The sequence below is a fragment of the Lampris incognitus genome, chromosome 10 (assembly GCF_029633865.1).
Source record: "Lampris incognitus isolate fLamInc1 chromosome 10, fLamInc1.hap2, whole genome shotgun sequence".
Taxonomy (NCBI): Eukaryota; Metazoa; Chordata; class Actinopteri; order Lampriformes; family Lampridae; genus Lampris; species Lampris incognitus.
In genome coordinates this window covers 30,950,182-30,965,049 of record NC_079220.1, presented here as the reverse complement: position 1 = coordinate 30,965,049, position 14,868 = coordinate 30,950,182, and the positions used below count along the sequence as shown (strand labels likewise).

Genomic DNA, 14,868 nt, shown 5'->3' with positions numbered 1-14,868 from the left:
CAAGCCATAATATATTCTGGTCCTCTCACATTCATACATTCTTCTTTCACATACATACATTGTCCTTTCACTCACTTTCACATACATTCATGTATGTGCGTGAGAGTGAAAATATATGTATGTGAAAGGAGAACGTATTTATATGAGAGGGCCAGAATATATTATAGCTTTTACAGCCTCTCACAGCCCCCCCCCCCACACACACACCATTTCTCTCTCTCTCTTGCTCTCTCTCTCTCTCTCTCTCTCTGCCCCTCTCTCTCTCTGTCTCTCTCTCTGTCTCTGTTTGTCTCTCTCTCTGTCTCTCTCTCTCTCTCTCAGGACTATATTATGTACAATTAAATCAGAGGCCATGTCAGAGAACTTCATCACTTTGCAGCTTCTGGCACCATGGCAGCCATAGTATGTGGCCACGTGGTTCAGTTAGAAGGTGTAACTGAACAGAGGACGATGTGCACATCTAACACCACTGCCTGACATGGCACTACCATCATTACATCTGCCACTGTCACCTGTAATTTGGGCATCAGAGTGTAAAACTTTTTTTTCCCTCAAAATTAATGAGGTGAAAACTTGGTTTAGGTGACAGCGGGTGTCTGTATCATTTGAAAAGTGCAATGAATGTTGGACGGTTTGTGAATTTAGGCAAAGAGAGAGATGGGCATATGTTTGATTAGTATGTTTGGTGATATGCTTTCATAGCTCTGACATCCAGACAGCTGATGAGCCGAGACCGGCAGGCTGCCCTGATGAATCAGCCCCTGCCTCAGCTCACACAGCGGGACAAGCTCTACACACCGGTGTCCCTGGATAGGAAATATATGTACATTACTACAATGCACAAACCCCATGGCCAGATGAGTTTCACATACATTATCTGTGTCGATGAGTGACAGCTGAGTGACATGGCGGTCACACTTGTAGGTTCCTCTGTTGGCTTCCACGGACATGTGGAAGTCCACATGAAAGCTTCCATGATAGTCGGCATGGCATCTATCAAAGGTCCGTGTCCCCTCAGTGAATACTGCACAGCTTCACGAAAATGCCATGAATATATTTCATACGTGTGTTCTCATCAGCGTTGTTTTCAGTGTCAAGGGCCACACACACACGGGCTGGCCGTTTCTCTTGTCCTCAGCAGGGATTGACATTTTATGTCTGACATAGAGAATACAGATGTAGGCTTCATCTGTGCTTAGTTGTCCCAATCCATCTACACCCACATAGTCCCAACGAGCAAGATACCTCCTCACCACTGTGTACTGATCCATATGAATATGATGAAAAACAGGAGACAGAGAGAGAGAGACAGAGAGAGAGACAGAGAGAGAGACAGAGAGACAGACAGACAGACAGACAGACAGACAGACAGACAGACAGACAGAGATAGAGAGAGGGGGATAGAGAGGGGGGGGGCGAGAGAGAGAGAGGGGCGAGAGAGAGAGAGGAAGGGTGAGAGAGAGACAGAGAGAGCGAGAGACAGACAGAGAGAGAGACAGAGAGACAGAGATAGAGAGGGGGGCAAGAGAGAGAGAGAGAGAGAGAGAGAGAGAGAGAGAGAGAGAGAGAGAGAGAGAGAGAGAGAGAGAGAGAGAGAGAGAGAGAGAGGAGAGAGAGAGAGAGAGAGAGAGAGAGAGAATTTATTTTGGATAATTCCTCATTCTGTCCAGCTGGTGGAATGATGCGACGAAAACAAAATCAAATAATCTCACGCTCTGCATATGACACCCCAGTGCAGGTGTCCAACCCCACCCACTCACCATCTCAATATGAATACTGACCCCACAGTCCAGGCTCCAGGTGCTAAACAAATCCACTCTTGCTGGACTGCATGCACTTATCAGCTGCCATTGGTGCAGTCCGGGAGGTGTAAGCATAGCCATCCCTCACATAGAAAAACACTAGGATACTGGATACTCTCCAACAGCCATAACTCATATAGAAATAAGCAAACGTAAACAGGAGCTAGGGAACAATAAGTTTAGCGCTGTGAATGGCCAAGAGTCATTTCCTCATGTTCACGATTCAAACTATGCATCTTTGATCCGAGCCATAGCATTATATAGGATTAAACAATGTGATGCAACATCCATTCTAGACCTCTTTTAATCTGAATTATGTTGACGTGACTGCAAATAGTGAGGCACATTCTGTGCTGGGATCCAGTGGCTCAAACATGTTCAGATGAAACGAATTATACGTGATTTTCTGTTTGAGCATTGCAACGGCATTTAAATTAGTTAGCTGTAAAAATGTTTTCATTGGGAAAACTTGCAAGCACACAGCCATCGTTTTAAATGACCACGTTATTTATCAACGTACCCGCAACACCTCCGTCCCAACGCTGCGTTTGTACTGCAGAAATGATGCATCGACAAGGATGCTCTCAACTGGGACGACTTTTAATCAGAATAAGGCCACTCAATGCATTACGTGTGATCCCAGTCTAAGGACTTCCCAAGGAACTTTGTGTGAACACGTGAACATCGCACAAGGTGTGGGTGTGTATGTGGGACAAAGTGATTCAGAAGTATGTCTGCTGTATGACACAGTTTTTTGTCTTTCTTTTTTTACCATAAGCTGTTCCTTCCCAGCTCCATACCTGCAGCAATATGGATGAGGATGCTCTGATTGGACCGGAGGTTGCCAAAGTCAAACAGCATCATGTAGGCAGTGATGTAGTTGACAGGGAGGGGCCGCTGCTTCCTCAAAGCTCATCCCCTCTGGGATGAGGAAGGTGTAGCTGGCTGGCACAGCTACCACCTCCTGCCACAGCCCACAGCGGTTCAGCACCATCACTTTATCTCCGACCTGTGGGGGTGGGGGGGGGCGGGGCACAGGAGGACACAGGTTAAATAACATTACATTATCATGGTAAAATGGATTAAAGCAAACAAATATGCTCTGCTAGAGGAATATCACTGTAATGAGATGAGATTAGATTTCATTATTTTAGATTAGATTAGATTAGATTAGATTAGATTAGATTGGGTTAAATTAGATTAGATTGGGTTAGATTAGACAACACTTTTATTGATTCCGATGGAGAACACAAGTATGTATGATCTACGAAACACAATCTAAACAAAAATATAAATCTAACAGTACAGTGACACTAAAGGTATGTCAAATAAAAATATGATAATATTTTATTGACAGCATGTAAGAAATTTGCTAATCCATCAGTACAACCAGTCAATATCACACAATATGTTAACCAGAACATGTCGGGCAAAACTTGTCACAAGAAGATCATTAAAAATATGGGTACCACTTTACAATATGACTACTCTTATAAAGGATTTATAAACGGTTTATAATTAGGCCATTCATTTGTAAACACTTTATAAATCATTAATAAACAATTATAAACAAGTTATAACACAGTTTTCATATCGATTCAGGCTCACTATTTGGCAAGATCAAGTTACTGCTGCTTTTTTTTAAATTTAACTCTGCTCAGAATCAGAATCAGAATCAGAGTCATGTTTATTGGCCATGTAGGTTTGCACATACATAGAATTTGACTCCGGTTGCGTGGCTCTGTCAGTGTACTTAACATAGAATAACAACACTACAACACAAAGATCTTCAGATATATACACAAGGATTGATTTATACAGAAGAAATAAGAGGCGATAAGGTGCAATGGTGCAGAGAATATATCAGAGATGCTGACATAGAAGTTAGCAGGTTACTTACACACATGCCTGAGGTAGATGGACATGACAGAGTGTACCAGTATACGTACAATGTACAGTACAGTATATACAAAATGGCTGGCTTTATTTGACAGTTCCCCCCCCCCTTTTTTCTCCCCAATTGTACCTGTCCAATTACCCCACTCTTCCAAGCCGCCCCGGTCGCTGCTCCACCCCCTCTGCCGATCCGGGGAGGGCTGTAGACTACCACATGCCTCCTCCGATACATGTGGAGTCGCCAGCCGCTTCTTTTCACCTGACAACTAGGAGTTTCGCCAGGGGGACATAGCGCGTGGGAAGATCACGCTATCCCCCCCCCCCCCGAACAGGCGCCCCGACTGAGCAGAGGAAGTGCTAGTGGAGCTACCAGGAGACAGGAGACATACCCACATCCGGCTTCCCGCCCGCAGACACAGCCAATTGTGTCTGTAGGGATGCCCGTTATCTGACAGTGTTAAGCATTCATTTGAACGACAGCCGGCGGAAAGAAACTGTTTTTATGTCTGGTTGTTTTGGGGGTACAGTGCTGTGCAGCGCCTGCCATATTCTGTTAAATCTCAGATCTTGCTACTTGCTGGCAAACCAGTGAGATCTGGTGTGTGTGTGTGTGTGTGTGTGTGTGTGTGTGTGTGTGTGTGTGTGTGTGTGTGTGTGTGTGTGTGTGTAGCTAGTTGCTAACCAGTGAGATCTGGTGTGTGTGTGCGTGTGTGTGTGTGTGTGTGTGTGTGTGCGTGTGTGTGTGTGTGTGTGTGTGTGTGTGTGTGTAGCTAGTTGCTAACCAGTGAGATCTGAGGCTTGACAGTAGAGATAGAAAATGGGCTCACTATTGGCAAGCAACAGGTCGCTGTTGCCCTTTTTACCTAATATGCTATAACAACTTATTAATGATTTATGACGTGTTCACAACCTAAAGCGATCATAAACCATTCATAAACCCTTCATAAGGGTAGTGGTCCTATATATACCAGAGGATGCAAAGAGCAAATGAGACGTTAAAACACCAAATCTAATTTTATGGTCCTCACACATCCATGTGCTATGCTGTTATGTTCAACTGTCAGAAGTGAAACGCAAGGGAGCCACTGACGTCAGTACACACACGCACACATTCTTCCCCTACCTTTGACGTTTTTTGTCCCCGGGTTATCAGAGCAGGGTCCTCTGGCTCTGGACTGTCTCTTTCCAGGAGGAAGAGCCTCATTCATAACCAACACCCCAGCACCCCCCCCCCAACACACACACCGTCACACACACGGCACCACCCAACAAGGAGAGCCCACTCAAGGGGACACAGGAAACAAAGACAACCGCAGCATTTCAATTTTCTTCCTGTTTGCTTCCTCCTCCTCATCCTCCCCCTCATCCTCCTCCTTATCAAATACTCTCTACACAACCCCCCCCCACCCACCTCTTTCCTTTCTCCTCAAACTAAGTCACTTTTTCTCTTCCCCCCTTTCTCTTGCATTTCCTGACTCCATTCCCTTAACGCTTTTCCAATACCTGCCCTACCTCCCCGTCTCCGCCTGTCTGGGTCTGTGTCCCTACACCTCCTCGAACAGTTTCACCTCCACTGCCTTCTCTTTCACTATCTGCATGCTGCTGTCTCCATTTCTGTAAATCTCATATGTGATACCCCTCACCCATCCATCAACACACACACACATGTATGCACACACGCATACATGCACACGCACGCACACACATCGCCACACCTCCGTTCTCTGCTTCCTTCCCTCCCTCTCTGAGAAGTGTCCTGTATTCCCTCTTCCTCATCAGCGAGACAGGACAATGGGGCCCATCTTCTTCCCTGGCTGCTCTCCACTCATCAGAGGCCCCTGCCAGATTCTTCCCCATGGCTGAACACAAGACAAGCTCTCTCCCTCCTGGGAACAAACCCGCTCCGCCCGGGCTTCTCTAATGGTCTGGAGGGAGCCATGCGCCTCGCTGTCTATCCACTCCAATTAGAGAGATCACCCTCTTTCACTCTTCCCTCTCTCTCGTACCCAAGTCTCTCTTTGTCTCTCTCTCTTTGTGACACTGAATCGCTTCTTCTATTTTTCAGCTATACTTTCGCCATTCACTTTCGGCAACTTCATTTCCGTTACTGTTCATTTTAATTCATAATTTTCTGCACCCCCGCCCACCCCCCCCCCCCCCCCCCGAGTTTTCTAGCGTCATCCACTTCACTGGTGTAATTGGAGGTACAGTGTGGCACGAATCAATAGGCGGGGGAGGTTTGAGCTTCAACAAGGAACACACGCATGACTCACACGTCACATTCACATGCATCTGCAGTTATTCTGCTGTGCCCACGTAAGGCATGCGAGCTGCTGTCTCACACACACACACACACACACACACACACACACACACACACACACACACACACACACACACACACACACACACACACACACACACACACACACACACACACATTTAGAGACACAGTAGCTGAAAGACAGAAAAGGATGGATGTACTTTTTCTCTCTTCTGTGATATGAACGTGGCGGTCTATTTCGCTTTCCTACCAACATGGGGATCGCCGGTTCGAACACACACACACACACACACACACACACACACACACACACACACACACACACACACACACACACACACACACACACACACACATTTAGAGACACAGTAGCTGAAAGACAGAAAAGGATGGATGTACTTTTTTCTCTTTCTGTGATATGAACGTGGCGGTCTATTTCGCTTTCCTACCAACATGGGGATCGCCGGTTCGAACACACACACACACACACACACACACACACACACACACTTTGATTTAATGCAAATACTCAAGGCCAGATTAACAAGCCTCATAGAACTTCAGTTACATCTTTACTGTGTTCTTGCACTGCGCCCCCCCCACCCCACCCCCACCCCCACCACACACACACACACACACACAGCCTTGACTCCCCTGCATCACACACTGTCACAGTGGGGTTGACGGTAGCAAAACCGGGCATGACAAAGACACTTCCAGTTAACTTTACATGAATGGACTTAATCAGACGGTGATTCAGACTGGGCTATGTGGGCCTCAGGTCAGTTGCCCCATGGCTTTGACAGTCTCAGCAAAATTCTCTGGGAAAAAACAAGAACTCAGCATAAATTACTGATACCGCTCTTGAGTCAAATAGAGAAGGATGGCGGCTTAATGCAAAACCCACAGTGCAGCCAGTGTCGGTGGTGGTTGAGGAGGAAAACGTACAGCGACTAGACGGTAGATCACTGAGGAGAACATGGGTACACTCGCCTATAGATTTCAGTGGCTGATAGGTGATTTTACTGTAAACTGACAGAAAAGGAGGTGGTATACTCCATGTACCTGCATATACCCTCAGGTACACTACTGTCCGCTGTTCTCGTACATGTGATAAAAAGGAAGTTAACAGCTTCCATGTGTGTGCAGAGATCTGTACCACGTCGGTAAAGGTGGGGAGGATCCCCCGTGTTACCTCTGGCTTGGTCGGGCGTCCCTACAGACACAATTGGCCATGTCTGCGGGTGGGAAGCCGGATGTGGGTATGTGTTCTGGTCGCTGCACTAGCGACTCCTCTGGTCGGTCGGGGCGTCTGTTCGGGGGTTGGGGGGTGGGGGACTGGGGGCAATAGCGTGACCCTCCCACGCGCTACGTCTCCCTGGTGAAACGCCTCACTGTCAGGTGAAAAGAGGCAGCTGGTGAGTCCTCATGTATCGGAGGAGACATGCAGTAGTTTGCAGCCTTCCCCGGATCAGCAGAGAGGGTGGAGCAGCGACCGGGACGGCTCGGAAGAGTGGAGTAATTTGCCAAGTACAATTGGGGAGAAAAAGGTGGGGGGGGGGGGATGGTGAGGATGATGAAGATGCCGAGGATGACGCCATGCCGCGCCCAGACATGCTGCTGTTTGTGCTCGACTACTACAGTAATAAATGAAGGTTCCCAACTGTGAACCACAACGTTACTGAGCAACTATTATTGTGGAGGACCTTGAACCAATAACACTTTCAATCTGAAAATGTTCCATGATTCACTGAAGGAGAGGTCGGGGGAGACTGAGGTCCAACTCACAACCCTACTGGACAGTCTGTCCGCTGTCAGCTGGCTGTAGGAACATCTCTACAGGGTTCAGAAGATGAAGGAAGGAGGACGGGAACGAGCAGAAGTACACAAGGACAGTTCGAAGATAGTGGTAAAAGGACCAAAGGGGAGAAAGAAGAGAAGATGTGAGGATAGAATGAAGGTAAAGACAGAGGGAGTGGATGGTGAAAGGGTGGAAGGAGTGATAGAATGCAATGTTTGAAGAAAGAAAGAAGAGCAGAAAGAAAGTGCATAAGAATGAAACCAGGAAGAAAGACTAAAGGAAAGACGGGTGGAAAGGAAAGGACGCAGAGATGAATAGGTGTACAGGAAAAAGTGAAGAAGGGCAAATAGTTGAATGGAAATTTAGGGAAGTGAATGATAGCGAGAGAAGAAGGGAGAGTCGAGGACGGAGGGAAGCAAGTATAGAAGAGTGGACAGAGAGATACCACGATAGAATGACGGAGGGATTGAAGAAGAGAATGTAGGACGGACAGAACGATAGAAGGAAGAAAAGAATTAGGGAGAAGAATATGAGGATGTGAGAATAAAGGGAAATGAGAAAAAAGGTGGAAAGATAAAGGGAGGAAAGAAGGAAAGAAGGAAATGCCAGACTGACAATGTGGGCTGGAGGGGGATAATTGAAAACACATGGGTCAGATCCACTTCAGCTCTGCACAACACACACTGCTGCTGTTTCAGATCGGGGTAACCACTGACGTCTCCCCTCTTTTCTCCCCACCTCCCCTCCCTACCTCTTCCCTTTTCTCCTTACCTCGCCTTTTTTCTCCTTACCTCCCCTCCCTACCTCTCTTCTTTTCTCCTTACCTCCCCTCTTTTCTCCCTACCCCCCTCCCTACCGCCCCTCTTTTCTCCCTACCTCCCCTCCCTACCACCCCTCTTTTCTCCTTACCTCCCCTCCCTATCTCTTCTCTTTTCTCCTTACCTCCCCTCTTTTCTCCCTACCGCCCATCTTCTCTCCCTACCGCCGCTCTCTACCTCCCCTCTTTTCTCCCTACCTCCGCTCCCTACCGCCCCTCTTTTCTCCCTACCTCCCCTCCCTACCTCCTCTCTTTTTTCCCTACCTCCCCTCCCTACCTCCTCTCACTACTGCTTAGGTCACTTAGGGTGATGTCACTGCCGTATGTCTTTATCAAGTCTTTTTCTGTCCCAAACTGCAGAACTGCCACTGTGCAGGAAACTCTGTGGTCTTAAACTGTTGCAGACAAAACTGAAACATGCAACGATGCATCACTGAAATGTGATTAATGTCTTAATTCGGTCATGATTATGTTTAGTCACACTTCATGCCATATGCAAACCCTTCAGACACACCCATAGATAGATACATAGATAGATAGAAAGATACATAGATAGATAGAGAAATAGATAGATAGAGAGAGAGAGAGAGAGAGAGAGAGAGAGAGAGAGAGAGAGAGAGAGAGAGAGAGAGAGAGAGAGAGAGAGAGAGAGAGAGAGAGAGAGAGAGAGAGCTGCAGTGAGTAGGGTGCCTTCCAAGAAAACACCAGGGCTACTAGGGTCAGCACATTCCCTCGGAGTTAGCTGCCAAAACAGATATCTCAGAGATCTCTGTCCATTAAGAAGATTGGCTCTTAATTCTGGGAGGCAGTGTCTAGGAGAGGAAGAGGAGGAAGTGTAAGGCCTGCGATGGCAAAGGGTGTGTGTGTCTGCTCGGTGGCTGTGCGTGCACGCGAGTGTGACATTTAAATCCAATCTACATGGCCGACTAAGTGAAAGAAGATGTAAAGTATTTAATAAGAGAAGGGTCATTCCCTTTAATTGATGTCTCAGGACCATTGCACTGTGGAGAACCAATATTGGTCCTATTACTTTGTGTGAATATCTTTCAATCAAATATTCGGACAAGCCGGGCCACTCCCCATTCAGATGCATTGCCTCTAGACTCACATCTCCGAAGTTCAAAGATGATCACGATGTAGCCCAGCAATTTCTGCTCGCAAAGTCGATAAAATGTGGTATGACTGTGTTACAGCAGCCATTGTATGAGCCATCACTGGTCAAGGCGTAAGCCTATATGGCAACCTAGTTGTATTAGAAAAAGGCGTTGCCGTGGTGATGCCGTGTAACTTGCAGAAATGGCTACATGACTCATCATCATGCTGCTTAGGGGAAGGTCATCCTCACAGATCGTCAGAATTAAGCCGTCCATCAATATTCCACACCTTAACGCGTTCTCGTGCGCACAATATGTTTGATTTCGTAGTCAAATAGGCTGTAATTAATTGATACTTCTAACGACGTTGTTTATTGCGAGGGGGCGCACAAGTTGAACTTAAAATCAGAACATGTAAATGATTGCACAAAGCTGCCGAGAGAAAACAAAGCGATATCTGTTGACAAAGCGCGTTTCAGCGGTCACATTGGTCGCGTCGCGCCGCGCCGCGCCGCGCCCTTTCCGCTCGGCGCGCGGCTCTCCCGACAGACAACAAAGGCGCCGCTGCTCACATGAGAGCGGAGAGGTAGAGAATAACCGCCGGCGTCCGTCCGCCTGTCCCGATGTACAGCATCTTTAGTGTGACCGTCTTCCTTCAACCTTGTGTCAGTTAAACACGAGTCCATCCGCAACGCCCCGCTCGGCGCCGCTTCCCAACTTGGGAGCTGTCACGCTCGGCGACACATCCAGGCCACCGACAGACAAGGCTTCACTCAAGCCAATTAAGATATAATGGGGGCACTTTGGTGCTCACCTGCAGACGTTATATCAACACAAGTATACCGGTGTGACCGTTACTTTCCACTTTGGAACAGCAAGTGCACTCCCTGCTGATAAACCAGCAAACGAACGGCGGTTTTCCCCAAGAACGCTCAAACAGTCATTTATTATGGGCCGATTGGCCTATTTCTTATCGTGTGTTAGCCTAAATATAAGACCTGATACGTACCCGTGAAATGACATTGATTTGAAGAGCGTACTACACAAACAAGACTAAAGCTATGCACTGCCTATAAGAGACACACCCATTTCCAGCTGTAGCCATTCATTCCCGAGAATGAAGCCAAGCTTTGTTGAAATGAAATACTGTGACACTTCAATAAAGTAATCAGCGTGATATCACACAGGTCATGTAGCTTCTTTTTTTTTCCTTTGTAAATTATTACGGGGAGCAGTGGGTGATGCGCTTACTTTTCTATCTGTGACCTCCTCCCCCACAGCCTCCACCACTCCGGAGCACTCCATCCCCGGCGTGACAGGCGGGGACGGCAGCCGGTCGTAGAGACCCTGGCGGCCCAACAGGTCGGCGAAGTTGAGCCCGCATGCTTTGACCCGCACCAGGACCTCTCCGGCTTTGAGTACCGGTTTACCCTTCTTCACCTGCAGCTTCACTTTGTCGTAGCCTCCGTAGCCGGTGAGGACCAGCGAGCGGTAGGCAAACGCCTCCTCCTCGGGGACCTTGTCGGTGGCCGCGGGTGGAGCCGCTGCCTCGGCGGGGCTGGCCGGCGCCGGCGACTCCGGCTTGGACTCGGTTTTGGGCTCCTCGCCGGCTTTGGTCTCCTGCTTCTGCTCCACGGCGTTTTGCTGCTGGGCAGGTGCGTCCTCTCCAGACATGGTGCAGAGTGTGGATAGACAGTGAGAAGTCTCGAAATATTCACTTCCTGTGCTTATTTATTGTTATTATTACCGACGGAGGCTCGTTTCCTTTTGCCGTCGTTGCAGTGAAAACGAAAATGTGAAAGTCAGGGGTTCTTCAGCAGTCTTGCATGGAGACAGCAGCAGCGCGGGGCAGGCGGAGGGTTTGCTAGTGAGAGCAGACTGCCTCGCAGCGGGTTTAGCGGCCAGTGGTTGACAGCGCCGCGCTCCGACCAAAGCGGCGAGTGGGACGAGACGTGGGCGGGCTGGAAAACACGGAGTCTGAAAAGGAGGATTAGGGTGCCCACGATTGGATAACGTGGTTTATTCACAGGGCTTTACGTCAGGATATTACAGCGAAGCGTAGAATGATTTGCAGATATCAAATGAATGGCTTATGCCACATCTTTGTGGGATAGGTAGGCCTTGCTGTAGGGATCAAATGTATTTGCCCGAAAAGGCCGAAAATCCTGACTCAATGGATACATGTTTTTCCCTTAAGCATTTTATTTTATCTAAATATTCCTTGGCCTCGGGCCATTCCTGAAGAAACAGTCTTGAGGAAAGATTTGTTTATGCTGCCCATTGTACAGGCTGATTAACAGGAACCTTCAGGGGACTCACACACACACACACACACACACACACACACACACACACACACACACACACACACACACACACACACACACACACACACACACACACACACACACACACACACACTCTTTCCGGTGTAGACAGCCCATTGCTTAAAAGATAGGTAACCTTTCGTACATAGACAACACATCTATCTATCTATCTATCCATCATCCATCTATCTATCTATAGCGTTTTTTTCCGAAACCGTCAATGATGTAGATAAAAGTTGTCAAGTAATGAGGAGCGAACATCAATACAGATGCAGGAAAAAAAGTCTTAACAGGCTTGTGCTATGTATTAAAACTTTTCTCCTGCATCTGTATTAATATATATATATATATATATATATATATATATATATATATATATATATATATATATATATATATATATAATCACATTGGTTTAATCACACTGGCAGCTGATGAGTGTGTGTGACGTGCGAAACAAGCTTGTACTGAAATGCATTAACTTTTTTTCCCCTACATCTATTTTAATATTCCGCTCCTCATTTGTTGAGCACTTGTATCTACACCATTGGCTTCCGAAAAAAAACAAACAAACCGCTGTTTTCTTCTCTTTGTAGTATAGCCAACGTGGCAGCTGATGAGTGCGTTGAGCACGAAACAGGCTTGTTCTGCCATTTAACAACTGTGAGCTATTTTATATATATAATCTGTCGAGCATTTTCTCTACCGTTGAGTGTTTCTTTAAACAAAGTTATATATATATAAAATCCAGTGATTCAAGTAAATTCTTTATGAGACGGTACAAGCCTGTTTCATGCCATAAGCAATCATCAGCTGTCACTAAAGCTACTCGAGGAAAGAACATACCATTTACTGCCTCGTCATGTACATCACGTGTTCAATGTCCAACGGGGAAGGGAGAGGTGCAACATACAAAAATTCAAAAAAGTGATCGCTAACGGAGGTACGACATCCAAAATTAAAAACATGCGATCGCTAACAGTCCAATGGGGTGGGGGGTGTTTGTTTATTGTCATGATTTATTTATAAATACAAAATAGGTGCTTATATCTATGTCTGCAGCTGTTGGCTAGTTCATTCCCATTATTCAGTGTGGACATTTCTGGAAAATATTTTTCAGTTAGACATAGATTGCGCAAATGGAGAAAAGGCAAACTCCCAGAGGACCTTCTCAACTTCCAATCTCTTCTTTCCACTTTCTCCTCCTCCCTTTCTGTTGCTAAGGCTGCCTTCTATTATATCGCTCTAAACTCCAATCCTCTGCCTCTAATCCTAAGAAACTTTTTGAAACCTTCTCTACACTTCTTCAACCCCCACCTCCTCCTCCTACTTCCTCCCTTCTCCCTGATGACTTCGCTAACTTCTTTGACAAGAAGGTAAACGACATCAGATCCTTCTTTTCTCACCACCCGGTTAGTGTTGCTTGTACTATCCCGCCCTTTGCACCCTTCCTCACCTCTCCACGTCCCATCCTATCCCACCTCGCTCCCCTCTCCCCCGACGAGATTCTCATCACATCCAGTCGCCCCACCACATGCTCCCTTAAACCGGTCCCCTCCCCTCTTCTTCAGTCTATAGCACCTGAACTCCTTCCCTTTCTAACCCACCTAATCAACACCTCCCTCCAGGCAGGATGCTTTCCATCTGACTTCAAGACTGCTAGAGTCAACTCCCTTCTCAAGAAACATCACTTAACCCCTCTGACGTCAAAAACTGCAGACCGGTTTCCCTTCTACCCTTTCTATCCAAAACTTTCGAACGTGCTGTCTTTAACCAACTTTCTTTGTACCTCCACCAGACAACCTCCTGGACCCTAACCAGTCAGGGTTCAGGGTGGGTCACTCGACAGAGATGGCCCTCTTTGCAGTGACAGAAACACTGCACTCTGCGAGAGCAAACTCTCTCTCCTCTGTCCTGATACTCCTGGACCTGTCAGCTGCGTTCGACACAGTGAACCACCAGATCACCCTCTCTACTCTTGAGGGGCTGGGTGTCACAGGCTCTGCACTCTCAATGTTTGCAACCTACCCGATGGGTCGCTCCTACCAGGTGACATGGAGGGGATCTATGTCGGAGCCTCGCAGACTGACTACAGGCGTTCCACAAGGTTCGGTTCTGGGTCCTCTCCTTTTCTTCCTGTACACAACATCCCTGCGTTCTGTTATTCACTCACATGACTTCCCTTATGATGATGTCATGACAGCGGAGTCGCTGCCCATCTTTCGGCGCAGGTTGAAAACTCGCCTCTTCAAGAACTACTACCCTGTTACTTGTTCTTAGCACTTATTGTATTCACTCATTTAAAAAACAAATCTCTTTCTTGCGCTTCTACTTTAGCACTGGTTTTGCTCTTAGATGCTTGTTTAGATGCACTTATGATCTCTGATGACAAGTAGTTCTCCTGATTTCCTACGTTAAATGCACTTATTGTAAGTCGCTTTGGATAAAGGCGTCGTCTAAATGACTGTAATGTAATGTAATGTAATCTTACTACTGATTGAATATGCCCTGTTCTTTGAGAGGATTTTCCAGGTGGTTGAATAATTAATGTTTCTGTCCGCCAATGACGAAATACGTATAATGGCTAAAGATGTTACATTCTTTAAACGGTTGTTTCTAAAGCTACATGTGTGCATTAAACCTCTTTCTGAATGTTCCCTCAGTTAGACCGACGTATGTCTCTATTTTGTCGTTGTCATCGCTTGTCACCGTAGCTTGGTAGATAACTCCTTTCATCTGGCATTTTCCCTTGAGGGGGCATGAATCGTTCACACGGCAGTTGTAGTTGGGGGAGTCCATTTGTGATGAAGGTGTCATTGATTTGTTCACGATTCTTGTGTTGTGGGA

The 14,868-nt window shown here is 46.8% G+C and overlaps 1 pseudogene; it reads right to left on the bottom strand.

The window, feature by feature from the left end:
• The window catches only part of LOC130119567 (synaptic vesicle membrane protein VAT-1 homolog), a 40,781-nt pseudogene extending 29,221 nt beyond the window's left edge, over positions 1 to 11,560 (bottom strand).
• Positions 11,561 to 14,868: the final 3,308 nt, after the last annotated feature.